The 25,076-nt window shown below is 38.7% G+C and overlaps 1 pseudogene; it reads left to right on the forward strand.

Moving 5' to 3' along the window:
- Positions 1-495: 495 nt before the first annotated feature.
- On the forward strand, positions 496-1,389 carry LOC114054024 (annotated as a pseudogene).
- The last annotated feature ends 23,687 nt before the right edge of the window (positions 1,390-25,076 follow it).

Here is a 25,076-nt window from a genome sequence, read left to right on the forward strand (position 1 = left end):
ACAGAGTTGTGATGTGGGTCAAATGAGTTATCATATATGTAACTCTTTGCCAGCTATAACCATATATATGTATAGCTACTTATATATACACTAATTATTATTATTGTATGTAAAGGTCCTTTTCCTCTTTCTTTGATCTCTTTGGGCATAGGCCTAATACTGGTGCTGCTAGGTCAAAGGGTAAGCACAGTTCAATAACTTTTTGGATGTAGTTCCAAATGTCTTTCCAGAATGGCTGGACCAATTTACTAACTCACTATTGGCACCACTAACAGAGCATTAATGTATCTATTTTCCTGTAGGTCCTTTAACATTAGTCATTTTCCTTTATTTTTCAACCTTGCCAATATAATGGGTATGAGGTAGGAACTTAGAGTCATTTTCATTTGCATTTCTGCAATTATCAGTGACTTGAAGTAATTTTTATATGGCTACTGATAGTTTAGATTGTTTTTTTCCTACCTGTTCATATTCTTTGCCCAAATCATTTGGGTTATGGTGCTTATTCTTATGGATTTGAATCAATTCCTTGAAAAGAGACCCTTAGAGCCCGAACGGCGGACTGGGAGTGAGCGGGGCCAGTGTGCCAGGGCTGGCAGGCAGGGGCGGGCTGGGGTGGGCTGGGGCGGGGCGGGCCCCGTGAGGGCGCTGTTCCGCAACCTGGTGGCGTTGGCGCAGCAGCCGTGCCCCCCGGCCAGAGCCCCCGCCAGCGCCCCGCAGCCCCCTGCCGGGCCCGGCGCAGGCGAGAGCGACCTGGAGGTCCAGGACAGCTGTCCCATCTGCCTGGAGGTCTACCACCATCCCGAGGCCATCGGCAGCTGCGGACACACGTTCTGTGGAGAGTGTTTGCAGCCGTGTCTCCAGGTGCCATCTCCACTCTGCCCACTCTGCCTAATGCCCTTTGACCCAAAGAAAGTGGACAAAGCCTCCAGTGTGGAAAAGCAACTGTCATCCTACAAGACTCCGTGCCTGGGCTGCAACAAGAAGGTGACTCTTGCAAAGATGAGGTCACACGTTTCTTCCTGCATGAAGGTCCAAGAGCAGATGGCCAACTGTCCCAAGTTTGTCCCAGTAGTGCCAACATCCCAGTCCATTCCCAGCAATATCCCAAACAGATACACCTTTGTGTGTCCCTACTGTGGAGCCTGCAATCTGGACCAGCAGGATCTGGTGAAGCACTGCATGGAGACTCACCGCAAAGATTCCAATCGAGTGGTCTGCCCCATTTCTTCAGCCACGCCCTGGGGCGGCCCAGGCTACAAGAGCGCCAACTTCCTGCAGTACCTCCTCCATCGACACAAATTCTCCTATGACACCTTTGTGGACTACAGCATCGAGGAAGAAGCTGCATTTCAGGCTGCCCTGGCACTGACCCTCTCTGACAACTGAAGGCAGCCCTGGCTGGGCCCAAACCCAAATCTGGGGTCAAAGCATTCCCTAACAGTTAGGTCTCCCCATCACCTTTATTTGAATTGCACCTTTTTAAATAAGGTGTAATCTTTGTTCCTTGCACAAGGAGAGCAGGGCAAACCCAGGGGCCAACCCTAAGTGCCCTCCTGTGGGTAGGAAAAGATTGCACCTTTTACCAGTTCAAAGGTTTGGTCTAATCGAGGGCTTTCACCTCTCTTCTGGGTAAAGTAAAGCTGGTTTGTTTGGTGTTTGGAGACCCAGATGGTCCCTAGAGGGCAGCCGAGTAGAGGGAGGGATGTGTGGCTCTGCTAAATTGGAGCATCAAGTTGTCTTTTTTTTCTAAGCAATGGTTTGGCTTTTATGCTTAAGAACAGTGTTACTGCTGATCCATACAGGTTAGATTTGAGGGGAGTAGAGAGGTGGGAGAGACTGGAAGAGAAACTTAGCTGAAGCCCTGAACGGGAGCCCCATCCTAACATCTGGCATTCGGTAAAGTTTCCCCTGTGCTCATTTGGTACCAGTTTTTGTGAAACTTAGAGATTCTGGTTTTTTTCTATATTAACCAGTATGATAACCTTTTCACATTTTATAGAGTGAGGAAAAAGCAATTGCCCTTCTTCATATTGCAATATCTGTGTTTGACTAGGAACAATAGTATTTTTATGGAACATTTAAAAAAATTATATATATATTTTTTTAAAAATCAAAAACAAACCTAGTTATAGGATCAGCATAGGGGAGTGATAGGGAGCCTGGGGAAGCCAGAACCCAAACTGGAATTAAGAGGAATTTTTCCACTTGTGCTTGTGTGACTTTGAGGTGGCCACATTCATTAGGTTATTTCTATATTTTTAAGGTTTTTGTTGTGTCTGTTTACCTTTGCTAATAAAAGAGACTCCCAGCCCCTTGTGCAAGCAGTGATGCTGCTGGGGTGTGGGATTTCGGGGCCCAGATGGATCTTTACACAGTGGAAACAGCAGAGTTGCTCCCAGGCTTAGAAGACTAGACCATAAGGACCCTTTTTATCACCTTTCCAAAGAGATGACTGGAATTCATTCCTCAGGCAGAGGCTTGGGGGGCAGCCTCAATGAAGGACAGGGTCTCAGGGTCTGTAGCATCCCACAGATCCAGGCAAGGGGAGCAGTGTGAAGTCATGGACCATCTTCTCTGGTCAGTACTTGTGCTCAGCATTGGGGTTTGGGATGAAGGTTGTTCAGCTTTCTGGTTTGTTTAATGATATAAATTATTGTTGTCTTTTTAAAAAAAAAGTTTCAGAGCATTCACAAAAAAGAAAAGAAAAGAAAAGAGACCCTTATTTGCAAGACTTGCTACAAAAATATTTTTCTCCAGTTACCTATTTTTAGCTGCAATGATTTTGTTTGTGCAAAAAGGTTTTTGATTTTATGTAATCAAAATTGCCCATTTTATCTTCTGCGATCCTCTCCATGTGCTTTTTAATAATAATAAAAAAAATCTTCCCCTATCCCTAGATCTGAAAAGTAATTTCTTACTGGCTTCTCCAATTTTTTTTATGATGTCACCTTTATGTCTGTCATGTAACTATTTAGAGCTCTCTGTGTATGTATATTTAAATTATTACTTGTGACTGAAAAAAGAGGCAACATGACATAATAGATAGAGAGCTAAGCCTGGAGGCAGGATTACCTCCTTGCCTCTGTTACTTAATAGTTGTGTGACTCCAGGTGAGTTATTTAACTTTCACCAGCCTGTTTCCTCATCAGTAACATTGGAATAACAGTAGCACTTACCTCAAAAAGTTGTTGTGAGGCTCAAATGGGATAAATATGTAAAGTGCAATGTAAACCTTAAAGTGCTATGTGAATGTTGTCTTCTCTTTCTTCTTTTCCTTCTCCTCCTACTCTTCCACTTCTTCCTCTTCCTTCTCCTCCCCCTCCCCCTCAGTAGTAGTGGTGGTGGTAGGAGTAGTAATAATAACAATTAATTGATAGTTGAGAGAGTTCCCACACTGTGAATTCCATACATTAACAAAATCATAGGTAATTTTGAATTCTAATATCACTTCAAAAATGAAAGACCTTTAATAAGTCATTTATATGCTGTATTACCTAGATGTCCCACCAGCACTTCAAATTTAACACATTCAAACATTTATGCATTATTTTTCCAACAAAGGCTAGTCTCGTGTTCAAAATTTATATCCAATCATTTATCCAGGCCTAAAAATTCTACCTTCAAAATCATTTTCCTTTGCTTTAAAAAAATGTTTTATTGTTGCCTATCACAATCATTTCTGAATATACTTGCCGTTCCCCTTCTGCACCAACATTAAAGCATCTCTTGTAAGAAAGGAAAAGTTTGGCAAAAGAAATTAATGCACCAGAGATTCTTAACCAAGGTGCACAGACTACCAGAGCATTCAGTGATACATTCACCATGAACTTAAATTGGAAAAAAAATTACATCTTTATTTTCATTGACCTCTCATTGAAATTTAGCATTTCCTCTAATTATCTCAAAAAAACCCCAAATTATTCTGAGAAGGGGTTCAGAGGATTCACCAGACTCCCAAAGGGGTCTATGACACAGAAAATATTCCACACAGTAAAGAGGTTGAAGAACTAAGAGACTCTTTCTTCCAAAAAACGCTTATTTCTTTGCAAACCAGAGATAAATTTCTAAAGCTAACAGAGTTTGGAGCATAAACAAAATATTGCAGAGGAAGATGACTGAAGATAGTATCACCTCACAATGATAATAATAGACATTATATAGTGAATTAAAGTTTGTACCATTTTCTAGGTATGTGTGTATATTTGTATATGTACATATATATTTAATTTGATCTTCAAAATAATCCAGTGAAATGGGTGCTATTAACATCTTTATTTTATATATAAGGACATTAAAGATTAGTGAGGTGATATTAAAAATATTTGGGGAAAATTAGAAATTTAGGAAAAACATTTTAAGAAAGTAAAAATATTTTAGGAAAAAACTGGCCTGTAGAGAATTTGGTCTAATACCCAGCTAAGCCAGTTCATCCCAAGAACATTTGTCTATGATGTTTGGATGAGGCAAATAAACTTATGAAAAAGAACAGATTCACCAGTGTTTCCATATTGATCTGTTCTTATCAGTGATCATGCATGATCATAAAGATCATGCATTCATGGACTACTTAAGGAAGTGGAAATAGCATGTAAAAAGATGAAGTCAAGAAGAGTGACTTGAATGACAAAATACACACAAAAATTAAGTACAGTTCTTTGGTATCATTGTTGGTGGAGTTGTGAACTGATCCAACCATTCTGGAGAGTAATTTGGAACTATGTCCAAAGGACTATAAAAATGTGCATACGCTTTGACCCAGCAATAGCACTTCTAGGGCTGTATTCCTAAGAGATCATAAAAATGGGAAAAGGATCCACATGTACAATAATATTTATAGCAGCTCTTTTTGTAGTGGCAAAGAATTGGAAATTGAGGGGATTCCCATCAATTGGGGAATGGCTGAACAGATTGTGGTATATGAATGTAATGGAATACTATCGTGCTATAGGAAATGATGAGTAGGTGGACTTCAGAAAAACCTAGAAAGACTTGTATGAAGTGATGCTGAGTGAAGTGAGCAGAACCAGGAGAACATTGTACACAGTAACAGCCATGTTGTGTGATGACCTTCTCAGCAATGCAAGGATCTAAGACATCTCCAAAAGTCTCATGATGGAAAATGCTATCCACGCAGAAGAAAGAACTATGGAGTTTGAATGCAGATTGAAGCACACTTTTTGCTATTTTTTTTCCTTCTGTTTTGTTTTGTTCCCTCTTTCTGGTGGTTCCTCTTATTGGTTCTAATTCTTCCTTACAGCATCACTAATGTGAAAATATGTTTAATTGGAATGTATATGTATAGCCTATATCAAGTTGTGCACTGTCTTGGGGAAAGAGGGGGACAAAAATTTAAAACTCAGAAGCTTCTGGAAGTGATTGTTGATAAATCAAAATAAATTAATAAAAAAATTTAAAAAGTGATATTTGGAAATAAAAAAAAGACAATTAGCTGAAGTGGGGAGCAGGCAGTTAACTAAATGATTTAAAAATAGTTTAACTTTTTAAAAAAATTAAATTTATCTAATCTTTTTTCATGTTATACATAAGATTGTTTTTTGTTTTTCTTGAATAAGTTGAATTGTCACAGTTTAAGAATGTAAATTTACTGTGTGTTTGCCTTGTGAATGTATTTACATGGTGTGTGACTATGCTTTTGTGGAGATGCAGCATTTCATGACATATAGCAACTTGACCTGGGAGTCAGCAGACCTGGGAGGGGCAAATCACTTCACCTCTCTATTATAGTTCCCTCATCTACATATATGCAAAATAAGAGCAAGGGAGAATGGACAAGGTGGCTTCAACCAAGCTTGAAGAATTTCAGTGGCAATCCATTGCCTATAGGATAAAACTGCTTAGTCTGTCATTTACAGATTTCCACAATCTGACTCCCATTGACTTTTTCAGTCTTTGTTAATATTACTTCCCTTTGAAAGCTCTACACTCCAGTTAAACTATTCTACTAGCCATTTCCCATACTCAACGTTCCCTCTCCCTATATTGAATATTTTTAGGAGCTATCCCTCCTATCACTATTGTAATTCTTCTTGATTTCTGCTTCTCAGAATCTTTGTTTTCTTTCATAATTCAGGTCCTGACACTTCCTTTGTGAACCCCTCACAGATTTTCCCAACTTATTAAGACCTTTTCTCTTCTTTCTCAAATTTTCTGAGAGCTCCATGAGGACAAGAACTGTCTTTTGCCTCCTTTTGTATCCCTGTTGCTTAGCATGGTAGCTGACACATAGTGGAAGCATGATAAATATTTATTTATCTATTGGTTGATCCTTTTTCCCCAATACTCTATATCTTGTATTTACTTACATGTATTCACATATTCATGTTTTATTTTCTCAGTAGCATGTAAGCTTCTTGAGGGCAGCTGCTATTTTGCTTTCGCCTTTGTGTCTTGCAAATCTAGCACAGTGCTTAGCACATAATAGGTTCAATAAACATTTGTTTTTTGATTATTTAATAAATGTTGGATTGAATGAAATTGCAAAAGTGGGTGTGGCCTAAATGTTTTCTGAGTTGTTAATTTGTATGGCAAATAATTTCTAAGTTCATCTCAAATTTTTCTGTGGTTTGTGAAATTTTGATGGAGAGCATATTGCAAGTTTGCCAATGTGACATTTTAAAATTGTAATTAATAATAGAAGGGGTTGCATTTTGATTTAAAGATAAATGCATGTTGATATACACCATCTTCCACAAGACATCTAATTTAAGGACAACATTTTTTGAGATCTAAAGTCAATGTTTATTAATTTAAACATTTACTGAATACAAATGATATGTGAAATGTTGTGTGGAGAGACTTAAGGAGTTTTGATTAGAGTAAAAATAAAAACTGTTTTCAGATATAATTAACTAAGTTTAAACGAAGACATTGGGAATATGAAACCTGGATGAATAGACTTACCAGGGACACATTAGCCATCTTCAGATATTTGAAGGACTGGTAGTAATCAAACAATTAGGTTTTTTTCTATGTCTTCAGAGGATGGAAGTAAGACCAATAGGCAGAAATATTAGAAAGGCAGATGTTAGCACAGTATAAGATGGTACTTGTGATTAGTAAAGACATTGTGGGTTAAAGTGAGTCCCCTTTTTGAAGAAGGCCAGTCAGTGGCTTGGGGCATACTTCAGTAGTGGATAGAGTGATGGGCTGGGAGTCAGGAAAACCTGAATTCAAATCCAGCATCAGATACTCACTAGCTGTGTGACCCTGGGCAAGTCACTTAACCTGCCTAATCCAGTTGAGAGGGAAATAGCAAAACACTCTAGTATCTTTGCCAAAAACAAAACAAAACCCAACAAAAACTCATGGCGGGGGGGGGGTCACAAAGAGTCAGATATGACTGAACAAAAATCTTAATGATCTAGAAATGACTCACACCTTGAGTAATGGTTGGATTAACTGAATATTCTTCCAACTCTTGAATCTATAAAACAGAGATTCTCTGACCTTGGTGTTCGGGCAGATTACAGTGAATGACTCCCAAAGACTAAAGTTATGTAAAAGGGTGAGAACCTAGTTTGTGTGATTGTGGTTTTCCATATACATTTGTACAGGTGCCATTGGCTAATATTTTCAAGAAAAAAAAACCGAATCATGTGAATTCAAGATGTAGAACAAATGAATATTGCATGTATGTTGACATCATAAAGTACTCTTTTTAAATAAAATTTGATACATCATATGCATTCCAGATACTTTGAAACATTGGAGAAATGGCCCAGAGTTGCAGAAGCATAGAACTTAAGAGCAAGAAAGGACCAGATAGTAGAGGGGTAGGCAGCAGTGGAAAGATAATTGGATTTGGAATCCTAGAACCATGATTCCATTCTTTGCTCTGCTGCTTTCTTGTATGTGACCTTGGACCTGACCTCTGAGCTTCATTTACTTTCCTCATTAATAAAGTGCAGGGGTTGGGTTAGATGATCTTTGAGGTCCTTTTTATCCTTAAAATTCTATGGCTCTGCTTATGTCTATTGTTAGAATTTCAGGCCTTCTTTAGCCTTGCTGAATGAGAAAATTTGGCCTGGTGGGTACCATTGTAGCATCCCATAAATTCAATTCAACTTAACAAATACTTGTTTAGTGCCTACTGTGTACAAATGACTGGGGTTAGAAAGCCAAAGCTAAACAGTTCCTATCCTCAAGGAACTTACATTCTACTGGTGATATACAAATGAATATATAACCCACATGTTAATAATGGTATAAATTGTGAAACTGAGTCCTCTTAGCCCTCTTGATAAAGCAGTTGATGGTGCAGTGGATGGAGTTCTAGGCCTGGAGTTAGGAAGACTCATCTTCCTAAGTTCAAATATGACATCAGACCACTTACTAGCTGTGTTACCCTGGGCAAGTCACTTAACCCTGCTTGCCTCAGTTTCCTCATATGTAAAATAAGCTGGAGAAGGAAATGGCAAACCACTCCAGTGCCTTTGCCAAGAAAACCCCAAATGGGGTCACAAAGATTCAAACACAACTGAAAAATGGCTAAACAGCAATGCTCTTAATGAAATTATAGGTTATAATGGGTAGATAACAAAGACCTTATGTGTTAAAGTTGTTTACACTCAAACTTTGAGAGACTGGAATCACAGCTTGTCAAGGATATGACTCACCAAACAGATAATACTTCTTTACTCCTTTAGAAGGTTAGAAGAAGCTCCTCAAATATCTTAATGGAAGTATAGAGAAGCTAGACTTTTGCTAAATGATAAGCCATGCTCATGAAGTATTTAAAAAAAATTAAAAAAAGCTCTGGGAAAGCTGTCATCTCTGATGGTCCAAAGGAGATTCAACAAGTGTTCTCCAATTTTTCCTTTTTTGCTCCTTCCAGAGCACAATGGAAGAGATGAAGGGGGAGTAATTCTCTTCTTGGAATCAAATTAAGAGGAAAAGGCTAGTGGTGCCCAGAGGAGTTCAGCTAGCTAATTGTGCCCTTTGATTATGAACCACAGTTTTATGAGCATGAGCTCACAGAACATTTTGAACTTGATATAGTTATCTCCTGGGAAACTAAACCTACCAGTGCAGATAAGGGGGTAGCCCCATAAGGATCAACATACCATCTTCCACCCAGCTGCCAAAGTGAATTTCCTAAAGGTCGAATCTGAATGTATCACTTTCCTTGTCAACACATTCTCCTGGCTCCCTATTACCTCCAGAATTAGAAACAAAATCCTCTGATATATATATATATATATATATATATATATATATATATACACACACACACACACACACACATATATACACATATATACACACATATGTATATATAATATATGTACCTGTATATGCGTATGTGTACATATGTATGTATATGTATACGTGTATGTGTGTGTATATATATATATATATTTATATGTATGTATGTATATATCCTTTACTTTATTTCTCTCCACATATTTTAGAATCCAGCCTCTTTACTGGACACAACACTCCAATTCATGATTTTCAATGGCTATCCCTCATACTTAGAATATTATCCCTCCTTATCTCCACTTCCTGACTTCTCTGCTTCTGGCAAAACTCAGTTCAAATCCCACCTTCTGCAAGAGGATATTACTAATCTCTCTATGTCTTTCTCTCTCTCTCAGTCTTGCTGTCTCTCTACTTCTGTCTCTCTCTGTCTCTGTGTCTCTGACTGTCTTCTTCTTTCTTCTTCTCTTTTCTTCTTCTTTCTTCCTCTTTCTTCTTCTTCCTTCTTCTTCCTTCTTCTTCTTCCTTCTTCTTCTTCTTCTTCTTCTTCTTCTTCTTCTTCTTCTTCTTCTTCTTCTTCTTCTTCTTCTTCTTTTCTCTCTCTCTCTCTCCTGTTCCCAGTGCATTCTGAGATTAATTACCTCCCAAGAATTCCGTAATTATCTTCAGTGTACATAGTTGTTCAGCTATAGAAATAGCTGTTGTTAGCAGGTAGGTGGTGCAGAGTACTGAGCTTGGAGTCAGGAAGATCCAAGTTCATATCCAGTCTCAGATACTTATTAGCTATGGCCACCTTGGACAAATCATTTAACCTCTGTGTGCTTCAGTTTCCTCACTGTATATTGGGGATAACTAATAGTACCTACCTCCCAGTGTTGTGGTGAGGATCAAAAGAGACAATATTTGTTAAATATTTAGCACAGTGCCTGGCACATAGTAGGTGCTATATAAATGCTAGCTATCATTAGAGTATTATTATTTTTTGTGTGTTGTTTCCTCCATTAGAATAAGAGATCCTTGAGGGTGGTGAACTATGTTTTGTTTTGTTTGTTTTTTTTTTCCCTTTTACATTAGCACAGTGCTTTGGAAGTAAGGTAAATACTTAATAAATGCTCGTCACCTAACTGACTGGCCCTATACAAAAGGCAAAGTACTTTCAGGAGAGGGAGAAGAGGAACAACTAGGAATAGCATTAATAAGTCATGCTATGTGGACAACGGCCTACTCTGCCTAAGTGGAAGCCTCTTCCAGACCCCAGCATACACCCATAAGTAGGTATCAGGATTTATAGTACTATGATGGCTTTAAAATGTGTACCCACTGAACATCTAGCATATTCCTAGCCTTGCTCTCCAAAAGTTGCATCCCTTAGTTATGATTCATGGCTTGGCATTGTGCAATTTGCCTGGCAGATCCAAAGGGGGTATTCAGATTTCTGACCTACTGTTACCCTTCCTGCTCCTTTCCTCTTGGAAAGATGTATTTGCTGCTATATAATGACTCTGTACAGAGAACTGCCTCAGTTACATATGCTAACAAGAGTCAGGAAGGCCAAAAAAATAATAAAGAGCAGAGGATTAGATTTATATTGCCTGTAATATGTAAGTGGTAGCATTCTTGGTCATTTTCCAGGGATGCTGTGCCAGTATTTATATGTGAAGTGAAAGAACCAGAAAGGACCCAATTCTTTGGGTTATTGCTTTGACAGAGAGCGCAGCTGACAGAGTAAACATATCACCGGCCCTGTGAAAACACTTTGGCACTCGGCTACCTTTTAGGATCCACCATGAAATAATGGTGTGGCCCATCTCCTCCTTGAGTCTAAGAATTTGACTAGACACTCATTTTCAGATCGAGCAAATTTGTTCCTAAGTGACTATTTTTTAATATGGTTTATAGAACAAATATTTTTGTGGTTGTTTTAGCCACCTTGTCAAGTGAAGAAAATCCCCAAGTGATCTCTAGCAAGTCAAAAGCTTTCCTCAACAATATTTGGAAGAGAAGGTTCTTAAGTGTACTCAAGGGATCCCTGGAACAGCTGGGGGCTATGTGTGAGTACTGGAGAGTGGACAAACATAACAGATAGGCCACACTGATTAGCTAATGACTTGCAGTAAGGAATTCCATTCAATTACTTTCCTTCTTCTGAAGGACAACAACAACTTTTCTCTTACATTGCATCACATTGGCTTTGATGTAGTCAGTTCAAGGATATTATTGTGCTCTTGTTGAGGAGTCACATTGTAATTGCTGTTTTTTTTCATGGGTATAAAGTGTATTTTAAATCAAAGAATCGGGATTTTAGAGATAGAAGGGACATTAAAGACCATCTAATCCAATCAAACTGAGGGTACGGGGGCTAGAAGAATGAATTAAGTTACCCAAAGGCACGTACAAAGTGCTGGCAGAGTTGGTACTTGAACCCAGATCTCCTGGCCTCCTAGTCTCTTCTTCTTCTTGGGCAAAAATCTTATTTTTAATGGTTTTGTCTCTCCTCTAGTGATTAATTCCCCTACAATGTCTAACATTTTACACACATTCTGAACTCCATACCAGCCTATCAGTTGAATATTTTCATATAAATTCTTAGCATAATTTTAATAAAAAAATAGGTGACAAGGAGATGGTTCTTCTACTGTCATAGGTCAGACCTAGCTTAGCTTGCACTGGTAACTCAGGTTTGAGATCAGAATGAAATGAGATCACAAAGGCTATCTCCTGTTAACAAAAGGAACTTTGCTTAGCCAAACCAAGAGAAGAACATTTAGAACATTCAAAGAACATTAAAAGATATTCATGGAGGACACAGCCTTGATTCAGATAAACAAAGCCATCTAGTGCTGGGGTTGGTCATAGTGCTGACTTAGTGTCTGAAGCCTGAACTCCTGTTTTTTGTACTCAGGCAACCAGGAAGCTATATCATTGACCTAAGCCTTAGTCTCCTGAACCAATTAAAGCTTGTGGAAAGATTTAGCACCTTATAAGAATAACTTATATGAGGGACAGCTAGGTGGTGCAGTGGGTAGAGTACCGGCCCTGGAGTCAGGAAGACCTGAGTTCAAATCTGGCCTCAGACACAAAACACTCACTAGCTGTGTGACCCTGGGCAAATCACTTAACCCTATTGCCTAGAAAAAAAAGAATAATCTATATAAGCAGGGCCTTGGGATTTTTTTTCCCACCATACCTGCTATGCAACTTTTGATACAGTTGAAAAAACACTGGCCTTGGATGTAAAAGACCTAAGTTTAGGGTCTGCCATTGATGTTATTTTAAAGTGCTATGTAATGTAAGTGATTATGGTAGTTTTGAGAAGCCACATGATGATATTATCTTTAAATTATTTTATAAGATTCATGCCCATGGTTTCTTCTATTCATCCATTTATCTTGAAATTTGTAAGATTCAAAACTTTGTATAAATTCATATATTAGTATATAATTGGAATTCACTATCATATGGTTTAAATAGAAGTTTGTATAGATAGTGGGTAAAATTATGTCTATTAAATATGTTGACATATTTAATGGCTGCTTTTACTTACTAGGATTGGATTAGTTAACTTAAGTTTCTACACTAAGGAGATGGTTAGTTTTCTTGAGTGCCATGTGTGCAGCTTGAAGAAGTCATACAATTACCTTCTTACAGACAGAGAAGACACTGTTAGCCTTTAATCTGAGTATTTATCTCATCTTGTCTGGGTGTGGAGAGAGTGAGAGTCAAAGGAAGAACACATGACAATTCTCTTGTATTGTGAATATATCAAAGACCACCTGTGCAGCACAGGAATAGTTTCATGAACACAAAGTTGAAGTCAGGCAAGATATAGTAGTGATGGTCTATGTCCACTAACTGAACATCTGCTGGAGACACCTTCTTCCTGAAATCAGAGCAGCTAAGACATTTGTGACTTGGCCCATTGATCATTTCTTCTCAAAGGCATCATTTATGAGAGAAACTACTATTTGGACTTCCTTCTGGGAAATGAGAAGGAACTGGTTGCTGAAGTAGAAAGGGCAGGAACACAAGGAGAAAGGGTCTAACACATCTTAGACTTCATAATAGACAAGGAGAGGAATGTTGGGCACAGTCTTTCTTACTTTCACTCTAGAGTTTAGAAGAGTCGATTTCTAAATCAGAGCAAAAGAATGCTATGATCTAAGATTCTACAAGGTAAACCAATTTTAGAATAAAAGGAGGCCCTCATGAGTGATATCCTGACAGAGAAGCACAAATTATTCTGAAAAGGAAGCAAATGATTCTAATATCTATGTAAATATCTAAGTATATTTGTATAGCTATCTATAGAGATCTAGACTGCTGCACAAAAGAATCATAAACTAAAATTTTGCATAATACATTGAAGCAAAGATAGATACCTGAAGATGAAATGGAAGAGGGTCAAGTTTCTATAAGATGGTATTTGTTTTTGTTTTGGCCCATAACCTGTGATTTTATTTGGGTAGGGAGTTCCCAGAGAGGAGCTCCTTTCATCCAAGTGAACCAGCACCTACTCTAAAATTTATAGTTTTAGAGAGTTGGGTGTATAATTGAAAAGTCATATGATATACTTAGAGTCACACAGGATATGTTTCATAGACAAATCCTGAAGCCAGATCTTCCTGACACACACTATCTTTCTCTGACATTAGGAAGGCTAAAAGTCAAGTGTGAACTGAGATTGGCAATGAACACTAAGGGTCAAGAAGAAACGAAAGGAATTGTAGGATGACAGCATGGGATAGATGGGATGATAATGCTAGATGATGGAGAGATGGCAGAACTACTCAACCCTTATTTTAATTCCCTGTTTCCTACCAAGGAGAATAACCTTTAGGTAGGGAATTATAGAACAAAAATTCTTAACAAGGAATTGAACATAAAATAAAAGGAAAGAAAATATCTACCTATTCTTCTTGAGTTCAAGTTGTGAAGCTTGGATGGATTACATCCCAAGGTTCTGAAAAAATCAGAGAATGTGTTTGCTAAATCAATGTCATTGATATTTGAAAAAAATGGTTAATGAGAGGAATGGAAGGTTTTTGAAAAAAAATTAGGTGAATTCTATGAGGGTTAGTGGATATGGCATTAATTCCTGGTAAAATTCTAAATAGCATTTTTAAAAGGATGGTTTATAAAGAGTTAGAGAGGGAGGTGATAAGTTCTATGAGTTAATAACACATTTTAGTATAGATGTATTTATCTTGACATTTATTCATATTGTTCAAGACATGTTGTTCAAGAATGAAGTCAGTAGTAAAAGTCTGATGACTTCAAATGCCTATCCACAAATGTCCATAAATCGGTTAACTAGCAAGTAGGACCAGAAGTCCTAAGACAGGGAAATGAATTTGATCTCATAGATGACTGAAATTTGGTGAGATGGAAACTGTGACCAAAATATGACTCTGGATGGTTGGTTATTCTTTATTCAAAAGATAGGTAAAAGGGCATGAGTGTGGAGTAGCATTGTATATTAAACAACTATATTCTTATGATGAAAATCAGAAACCAGAGATAGGAAGCAAGGTTGGGATCACTTTTTGAGATCTATAGAGAAAGAAGCAATTGATTGAGTCAACAGAGTCCTCTACAAACAACATAGTGAGAAAGAGGAAAAATACAAGGACTTTGGAAAACAGGCACAGTAGCATGACGTAATAGTGATGGAAAACTTCAATTATCCATATATCTGATGGATCTTTCACTGCCAGAGCACAGCAGTTAATAAACTTCTTGCCTTAGTGATAATTTTATCCTTCAAAGGTAGAAGAATCCACGAGGGGAAAATGTGGATTGAATTTTCACTATTAAGTAGGAGGAACTGGTTATTGGGGTAGAAATGATGGGGATTTTGTGTGGAGGTAGGGGAGGAGTAATTATTTCCTCCTAGAGTTTGTGCTAAATAAGGTGAAGAAAGTAAAGTACAAACTAATATGCTCCCTAGATTTGGAGAGAGAAAATTTTAAAGGCTGATGAGAAGAGACAAAGTTTACTCCATAGACTAAAATTCTACTGAGGTAGTTAGTTTAGGAGGGTTGGGAAATAGCCAAGAATGAAATTCTGAATACACAAAGGGAAACAATTTGAATGAAGAGGGAAAAATATGTATGATACTGGAAGCTCCTTATTTGAGCACTCAGGGAATTCACCAAGAAATTTAGATGGAAAAACACAAAGTATGTTAAGTCAACAAGAAGTTAATTCAGCAAGCATTTATCAAATGAATGTTGTATGCCAGACACAAGTCAACAAGCATTTATTAAATGAATGTTACATGGCAGACACTGTGCTAGAGATACAGAGAAGCAAAAATAGTCCCTGCTTTCAGGGAGCTCATAGTCTCATGGGGGAGATAACATGCAAACAAACAGTTCTGTACGTGTGAAATATATACAGGGTAAAGTGGAAGTGAGCTCAGAGGAAAAGCCACTCGAATTGAGGATGGCTGAGAAAGGCCTCTTGCACAAGATGAGATCTTTGCTGAGACTTGAAGGAAATCTGATCAGTGACAAGGTGGTGATAAGAAGGGAGAGCATTCCATGCTTGGCAGCCAAGGAAACGGCCCAGAGTCGAGAAATTCTGGGTTGCGACGACAAGGAAGACAGTGATTCTGATTCAAAGAGTATACAGAGGAGATGGAAGCAAGATGGTCACAGATGATGAATACAAAAACATAACATAGTAGAGAAGAGCCAAAGATAGCTGAGGCCCAGAGTTTGGATGACTTGGGCAAATGATTGTTTCATTTCAGTTTGATTCAATTCAATACAGCAAATGCATTAAGTGCTTAATATGTTTTAGGTATTGTCCTGGGTACTAGGATACAAAAAGGAAAATTGAAAATAGCCCCTGCCTTCAAGATGCCTACATTCAACTAAGGGGAGGAGAGGGAGGAGAAGGTAATGAAGTAGATAACATGCATACACAGAGAAGTAAACACAAAATACAAACACAAAGTAAATACAAAGTTATTGGCAAGTGTTTTTCAGTTGTGTTCAACTCTTTATGAACCTATTTGGGGTTTTCTTTGCAGAGATACTGGAGTGGTTTGCCATTTCCTTCTCCAGCTCATTTTACAGATGAGGAAACTGAGACAAATAGGATTAAGTGACTTGCCCATGGTCACACAGCTAGTAAGTGTCTGAGGCCAGATTTGAACTTGTGAAGCTGAATCTTTCTGATTTCTGATTTCTGACTCCAGGCTCAGAGCCCTATCTACTATGCCACCTACCTGCCCTGTTGATAGGGGACAAGTACTAATAACTTGAGATGGGAGAGGAAAGGTCTTGTGTAGGAGATGGCACTTGAGCTAAATTCAGAATGCAGCTAGGAACTCTCATGGAAATGTGAGGAGACAGTTCATTCCAGGTATGAGAAATAGATTATTCTAAGTAGAAAGATTAGATGATATATACAGAGATAGCAAGTGGGCTAATAGAAACATGCAGTACATGACAGGAACTAATAATCAACCTAGAAAGATATAAGGATGCTAAATTATGGCTTTAAATATACCAAACTGAAGAATTTATAAGCTACATGGTCAAGTTTGTGTTTTAGGATTATCAATTTTGCAGCTACATGAAGAATGGATTAGAGAAGAGAAAAACCGGAGGCAAAGAGACCAACTAGGAGGGTATTGCAGTACTTGAGGCAGGAGGTGATGAAAGTCTGAACTAGGGTGGTGAGTGGATGAAAGGGGAGTAGACATGTGTGAGAAATATAATGGAGGCTGACTGTACAGGTTTTGGCAAATGATTGGATGTGGAAGGTGAGGAAGAGAGAAGAATCAAGGAAAATTTTGAGGTTGTGAGCCTGGTTGACTGGAAAAGTGGTGCCCTCAATAGATACAGGAAAGCCAGAAGTAGGAGTGTTTCAGAGGAAAAGCTACTCTTTGGAACATGCTGAAGTTGGGATGAGAAGCAGCATGGTGTAGTGGATAGAGAAGTGATGCACATATAGCTGTATGACCCTGGGCAGGTCACTTAAACTATCATATCCAAATGTAATTAGAAAATAGTTTACAAAATAAATAAAAACTACAATAGAACATAGATAATGTTAATGTGTGGTTTTCTAAGTCAATATGTGATGGCAGGGATCCTTATGTATGGTTTAGTGGCTTCTTGTTACTATTTGAGTTTGACACCACTGATAACATATATGCTTGAGGGGGACAGGGGATCACATAGGATTATTGATTTGCACTTGGAAGGGACTTTAGAGGTCATCTAGTCCACCCCCTCATTTTATGGATGAGATTAAATGCCTTTTAGCCACAAAAGTTATAAGTGGAAGAGGCAGGATTTGAATCCAGGTCATCTGACTCCAAATTCAGTGCTCTGTCCATTGACCCATCATGTTGTGCCTCTAGGCAATGAGGAGAGCAAGTAAGGATATAACCAGCTACTTAGGGAGGGGGGTGTCCAAAGGAATAAATATCATGGTGTGTTTACTGGAAATATGGGGAAAGAGGAGAGAGTCCTGTGTTTGGCAGGGGGGCCAAAGACAAATTTGGTCTACTTTTCTGTTTTACTCAAGGATGGCCTTGAATTCTGGACTGTTTTAATACTGGGTTAATATTTCTTGGGAAGCTCTATTTCACGATTACTAATTCTTCAGCATTTATTGCATGCCTAATGTCCCTCTCCCTGTGCTTTGGGACCAAGAGACAAAGAATTAAAAAAAAAAACCAACAACAAAACCTTCAGAAAATATATCTGTGTGGAATTTATGGCCCAGCTGCAACCAGAAAACACTAGAGTCCTTCCAAGGTAAAGTTGGTCTAAGAAGCTTTCCAATTTTACTGCCAGATTGAAGTGTTTTGTATACATTTAGATAACCTCAGTCATCCAACTAGTAGTAGGAGTATTCAATGAGCCCGAGTTTTTTTTTCTTTTTTGTAGAAGAAAATAAAGGCCCAGTAATATAGGTATGATTCATGGTATTTCTTTTCAATCTGCAAAATCTTCCTCTCCTCTCCTCCTCACCTTGTCATTGGTTTAGCAATAAAAGTTGCTTTATTGTACATTATTGTGCAGAGGTTTAGAAAACTATTTCTCCCTTATGTAGACTGTTGTAAAAGCAAGATATGTTTGTTTGAGGGGCGAAAAGAGTTTAAAGAAGCATCACGATCAGTGTATGATACTTTTTCTACAGACATTTAAGTAATTAGATGTTTTGCTATTAATATTTCAAACACAGTCTTTCTTCCTGAGCCCTTACAAATGCATTCCTGAAGTTTCTGTGTTCCTTATTTAATGGTATGTGGAATGTGTAAGGTGTTTGTCAGGAATTTTATTATCTTTGTCTCCTGAGAATCTTGAGGGTTAAATTGGCAAAGACTTATTTAAGTCCATATGTTCCTCTAGAGGTAAATCTGCTCTGGAGTATTGCTTTAAAGGCCATTTCAACTCAACAAATTCTTATTGAGTTCCTGCTATATTCATTATACTCATCAGGAAATTAATGATCTGGGAGACTGCATCAGATTTGGTACCCATAACTCATCAGGACCCTTAGTAGCCTCACATGGAGGCATGATGATGGTAGAGTCAAATCCAAGGAATGGGAAATGGTTGGGCTGTGAATCATCGGAGCCCTCTTTAAATAGAGGCTCCCTGGGAGGATTTTTTTTCTTTTGGCTCTGCTCTCCAGCCCTCCAATCAGAGGGTCAAGATACCTTGAGGAGCCTTTGAGCATTATATTCCAAGCTCCTTGAGGGCAGGGATAGTTTTTGTCTTTTTCTGTATCTCCAGTGCTTAGCACAGTGGTTGGCACATTGTGTGTGTGTGTGTGTAGTCATTTTCAATTCTGTCTGACTCTTCGTGACCCCATTTGGGGTTTTCGTGGCAAAGATACTGGAGTGGTTTGCTATTTCCTTTTCCAGTTCATTTTACAGATGAGGAAACTGAAGCCAAACAGGGTTAAGTGACTTGCTCAGGGTGACACAGCTAGTAAGTGTCTGAGGCCAGATTTGAACTCACAAAATGAGTCTTCTTAACTCTATCCACTGCACCACCTAGCTGCCCAGAGTAGACACTTAATAAATGTTTGTTGATTGATTGTTCAATGTCCAAATTTCCAGACATGTAGGTTTCCTCATCCCATACCATGTGGGTGGGAATAACCTCCTTTGATTGGCTGCCTGCTTCTTTAAAACTGGAGTGACAGGAAGGACTTTTTAAGGACTTGAATCTTCAATCAAATTTGGAAGACTTTATAGCTTAGGATTTGGAAATGCTTCCTGGAGAAGATGGGATTTTAATTTGGACTTAAAGGAAGTGAGGAAAACCAGTAGTCAGAGATGAGAAGAGAGAGTATTCAAGGCTGGGGGACAGCCAGAGAGAATGCTGGGAGAGGAGAGGTGGAGTGACTTGTTTGTGAAATGGCAAGGAGGTCAGCGTCACTGGATTGAAAAACACATGCTGAATACACCCTTTAATATTTACAAATGACTTTACACTTATTTGACTTGAACCAAATGACAATCCTGTAAAGTCAGTATTACACGTATTATTATCCCAATTTTACAGATGATGGAAAATGCTAAGAGAGATTAAGTGACTTTTCCGTGGTCTCACAGCTAGTATCTGCAGCACAATTCAAACCCAAGTCTTTCTGAGTCCAGTCCCAGCACTCTAGCCTTTAGGAAAGAATATCAAATAAATATGCAATAGTAACCTCATTCATCTACACAGAGCCCACAAACACACCTAAGAAGGAGGAAGGCCTTGCCTGGAACAGCTATTTCATCCGCCTTCTCACTTTCTGCCACAACTTTCCGTGCATTCCTTATGGGGTCCCTTCCACCACCATCACCACCACTTTACGGTTCTGCACCATTGCCTGAGCCCCAGAATGACTCTACTCTGAGGATTCTGAGAACATCCATACAGTGAGAATGTCAAGCTTCACTGCTCGTTCTCCACTACCAGCTCCCCTCCTTCAACTTGCCCCACCTCCACACTAGCTGTCTGGCCCTCGGGTGATTACGAAAACAAGACTGAACTCCTTCCTCCATGATTAGCATGCTCCCATTTCAGCAGACCCTCCCTGTGTCAGTGAATCTGAACGCTCAGCTATCATTGTACAAACCCTGTTCCTCATGCCCCACTGACAGCTCCCTTTCTTTCGTTCGGCTGAATCTGATCTTATACAGCCAACATCCCATCCAAGATTACTCTTCCCTTCTGCTGTACTCTTGAGAATGCCTGCTTTATAGCATAAAAGCAAACTTGCTCTCATCTTGAACCTTTTCTTTTCTCAATACATTTGTCTCCTTGCACTGAGACCCGACTTGCTCCTGATGATTCTGTGTACCTGGCCACCCTGTCTAGCACTGGTCGAGCTCTTCCCTCACCCCTCTTCAGTCTTCACTTTCTGGTCATGGTAAGGGAGCGGAAATACTACTTTCTTCCCATCACAGCTTCTAGACTTTTCTTCTACTTCCATCACTTAGTAACTTCTGCGTTGAAGCTCATTCTATGCATTTTTTTCATCCAATCAAGAGTCAGGCAGTTGTTATCTGCCGACCTCAAAGACCCACCTCCTTCCTTCCTCAGTGAGTTCAGTGCCTTTCTCAGCAGTCATTCTTTCCTCCTCAATTCTTGGCCTCATACTAGGGGACTTCAACATATATATTGATACTCTTTCAAATACTATAATTTCACAGTTCTTCAACCTACTCATTTCCTATGAACTACTCTTTCACCTCAACTACCCACAAAGATATATTCTTGATCTTATAATCACCCATGCACTTTGACATTCATGAACTCTGAAATTTCTTCATCTGATAATATTTTGTTATTCCATCTTTCCCTATGCCATACTACTCCTAACTCTGTTCTCCATCCTTATCATTACCTCCAAACCCTGCACGCCCTCAGTTATTTCCTATGCCATCACCAATTTCAGAAAACTCTCTACAATCGATATGTCAACTTCCTTTCCTTTAATTCCCTTTTTAAGTCTCTGTAACCTGTCCTCCAGGCAGCTAGGTGGTGCAGCGGATAGGGCCTGGAATCAGGAAGAGTCATCAACCTGAGTTCAAATCCAGCCTCAGACACTAGCGTTGTGACCCTGGGCAAGTCTTTTAACCCTGTTTGCCTCAGTTTCCTCATCTGTAAAATGAACTGAGGAAAGAAATGGCAAACTGCCCCAGTATCTCTGCCAAGAAAACCCCAAATGGGGTTATGAAGAGTCAGACACGACTGAAATGACTGAACAACAACAAACAACAAATCCATCTTTCCCTATGCCTTACTACTCCTAACTCTGTTCTCTATCCTCATCATTACCTCCACACTCTGCATCTCCTCAGCTCTTTCCTAGGCCATTACCAAATTAAGAAGGCTATCTACAATTCATACCTCCACTTCCTTTCTCTTCAATCTCAACTCTTTGTAATCTGTCTTCCAACCTTATCACTTAACTGAAACTCCTTTCTCCAAAGTTATCTATGATCTCTTAAGTGACCAATCTAAGGTCCTTTTTCCAGTTCCCATCCTTCTTGACCTCTCTGCAGCTTTTGATACTATCCATCACCCTTTTCTTCTTGATGTTCTCTTCTATCCAGGTTTTTGTGACGCTGTTCCATCCTGATTCTCCTGACAGTGTAACCATTCCTCAGTCTCCTTTAATTAATCTTCATCCAACTTATACCCATTAACTGAGATTGTCCCCCAAAGTTCTGTCCTGGGTCCTATTCTATGATATTTTCCTTCGCTATCTCATCAGATTCCCTGGGTTCAATTATCATCTCTGTGTAGATTGTTCTCAGATCTACTCATGCATACCTTACCTCTCTGCTGATTGCCTGTCTTGTACCTCTGTCTACTGGACATCTCAAATTGAATGTCTTTATTCATCTTAGATTCAATGTGTCCAAGACTGAACTAATTATCTTTCCCCTAGAACTCACCTCTTTCTAACTTCCCTTTTACTGTAGAAAGCACCATCATCTTCCCAATCCCCAAGTCTCACAAACTAGGTGTCATCCTTCATTCCTTACTGTCTCTCACTCCCCATATTCAATCTGTTGCTGAGCCTATTGATAATACTTTTATAAGAGCTCTCCTATATGCTCCCTCCTCTCCACTGACATTAACTTTATCCTAGAGTAGATTCTTATCACCTCATGTTTGGACTATTGGTCCAACCTTTGCTGGTCTCCTTGCCTCAAGTCTATCCCCACCTGAAGTGAAGGTCTGAGCATATCACTTCCTCTATTAAATAAACTTCAGTGACTCTGTATTACTTATGGGAATAAATATGAAATCTGCTCTTTGGCTTTTAAAGACCTTTTCAATCTTCTTATACCTTAATTTCCTTTACTTACTCTACAATCCAATGACAGAAGTCTCTTGTATGTTCCCCCCATATGACATACCATCTCCCAAATCAGTAGATTTTTGCTGGCTGTTCACCATGCTTGGAATAGTCTCCTTCCTCCTTTTTGTCTCCTTGCTTCCCTGATTTCCTTAAAGTCTTAGTTAAAATTCCACATTTTGCAAGAAACCTTTCTTGGTCCTCTTTAATATTAGGGCTTTCCATCATAGATTATTTCCAATATATTCTGTATATATCTAAATTGTACATAGCTGTTTACATGGGGGACAGCCAAAGCAAATACCCAAAGCTGAGAGATGGTGTGTCCTGTTCCCAGGACAGCCCGGAGGCCATTGTCACCAGATTGAAGAGTACAAATTGGGGAGCAAAGTATAAGAATATTGAAAAGGTAGAAGAACATTAGATTATGAAAAGCTGTGAAAGTCAATCAGAGCATTTTGTATTTGAGCCTGAAGATAATAGGAAGCCACTTGGGTTTATTGAATAGAGAGGATGACATGATTGGATCTGTGCTTTAGGAAAATCACTTTCGTGGCTGAAAAAAGGATGGACTGGAGTGAGGAAAGACTTGAGGTAGGTAAATTCACCAGCAGGTTAGCATAGTGATACATGGGTGAGGTGATGAGAGCCTTTACTAGAGTGATGGCAGTGTTAGAGGAGAGAAGGGGGCATATTCAAGAGATGTTGCAAAGGTCAAATCAACAGGCCTTGGCAACAGCTTTGATGTGGAGGATGAGAGATGGTGAGAAATTCAGAATGACTTCTAGGTTGTGACCCTATGGGACTGAGAGGATGGTGTCACCCTGTACACTAATAAAGGAAGTAGGAAGTACATGTGTGCATATATGTATGGGAGTTAATGGAAAGAATAATGAGTTCAGTTTCAGAATGCTATTTAAAATGTCTATGGGTCATTCATTTTGAGATATCTGAAAGGCTGTTGGAGATGTAAGATTGGAGGTCAACAGCAAGTTTGGGGCAGGATAGGTAGATTTGAGAATTACAGGCATGGAGATGGCACTTAAATACTTGTGAGCTAATGAGATCACCATGTGTTGTAGTATAGAGGGAGAAGAGAAGCCCAGGACAGACCCCTGAGAGACACCTACTGTTGGAGGAGGTGATTTTGACTGGGCTCCCACAAAGGAAACAAAGGAGGAATGATCCAATAGGTAGGAGGAATGGTATCCCTAGAAACCTAGAGAGAAGAGAGTATCAAGGAAGAGAGAGTTATCAAAGCCTGCCAAGAGGTCAAGGAGAATGAGAACTGAGAAAACAATGAGAACTTGGATTTGGCAAGTATGACATCGTTAGTGAGTCTGTAGAGAGTGGTTTGGATGGAAGGGTAAAGTTGGAAGTCAGATTGTAAGGGGTCAGAAGAGAGTGAGAAGAGAGAAAGTAAATGTTGGAATGGAATAGAATCAGCATTTTAGAGCAGGTAGATCTTCTATGATTTAAGGACCAAAAAGGAAACTTGTGAGACCACTGAAAGATATACTTCCATTACTGGCATAATTCCCAAAATAGAATATAACTTCATTTTTCAGTCAGGGTAACAAAAAGGAGGTATAATTTTAGGGAAGTTCTCCATATGCTCTTCTATCTTCTCAAAAAGTAAAGAATCACAAAAAGGAAGGTGTTACATTTGAATTCAGCCCTAAATCAAAGGTCTCTTTTGTATCTAAAATTGTATCTATGATAGACTCACATATTTGGATTTGTTCACAGATTCTACTGAGGTCATTTTTTAATGTCAAGTTACAGTGAAAAGGCTAACAATATTGTCATGAAATTATTGAGTTCTTTTGAATCCTTCCCAAGATTCCAAAGAAAATGTTTGAGTAAAGAACATTTTTCCCTTTAAAATTCATATTCAAAATAAAGGTCAGGATATTCAGTCAAGTAAATAAATAAACTACAACTTGAGCCCAAAGAGACACAGAGTGCAGGTGTCTTACAGTGTTGCTTGAGGACATTTAAACACACTGGTTCCAGACACATATAGCACAGAAAGTCCAAACATCCAGTTGATCACTGTTGTCTCTTACTCAGATTGTCTTAGCCACATTTCTTTGGGAATTATATTCCCTGCCAGATTTAAACTGTAATAGATTCTATTCTATAAAAGAGAAAAACTTACTTAGAAACTTGGTAGAAGGTAAAAAGCTTTTTTTTTTTTCAGGAAAAAAGTGAGAAACTTAAAATATATGCTTAAATATGTATATATATGGTGTCTGTGCACGTATATACATATATGTTGTATTTGTCCAGTGAATCAATAAACAAAAATTCTGTTTTCATCTTTTTGGATAAAATTTTTATGGAAATAAACAATATTCTAAAAAGTTGTCAAGTAAGAAAGTTGTCTGTATTTGTTTTGTTTTGTACTTTTAGAAAACAGTGGAAAACATGAGCAAAGTCTACAGCAAAGTCATATATCTGCTATACCTTTCTCAGCTGGTTGGTAATAAACTATTTATTTTCCAAATTTCACTTTG

Source organism: Vombatus ursinus, unplaced genomic scaffold (genome assembly GCF_900497805.2).
Source record: "Vombatus ursinus unplaced genomic scaffold, bare-nosed wombat genome assembly UNPS02014812.1, whole genome shotgun sequence".
Taxonomy (NCBI): domain Eukaryota; kingdom Metazoa; phylum Chordata; class Mammalia; order Diprotodontia; family Vombatidae; genus Vombatus; species Vombatus ursinus.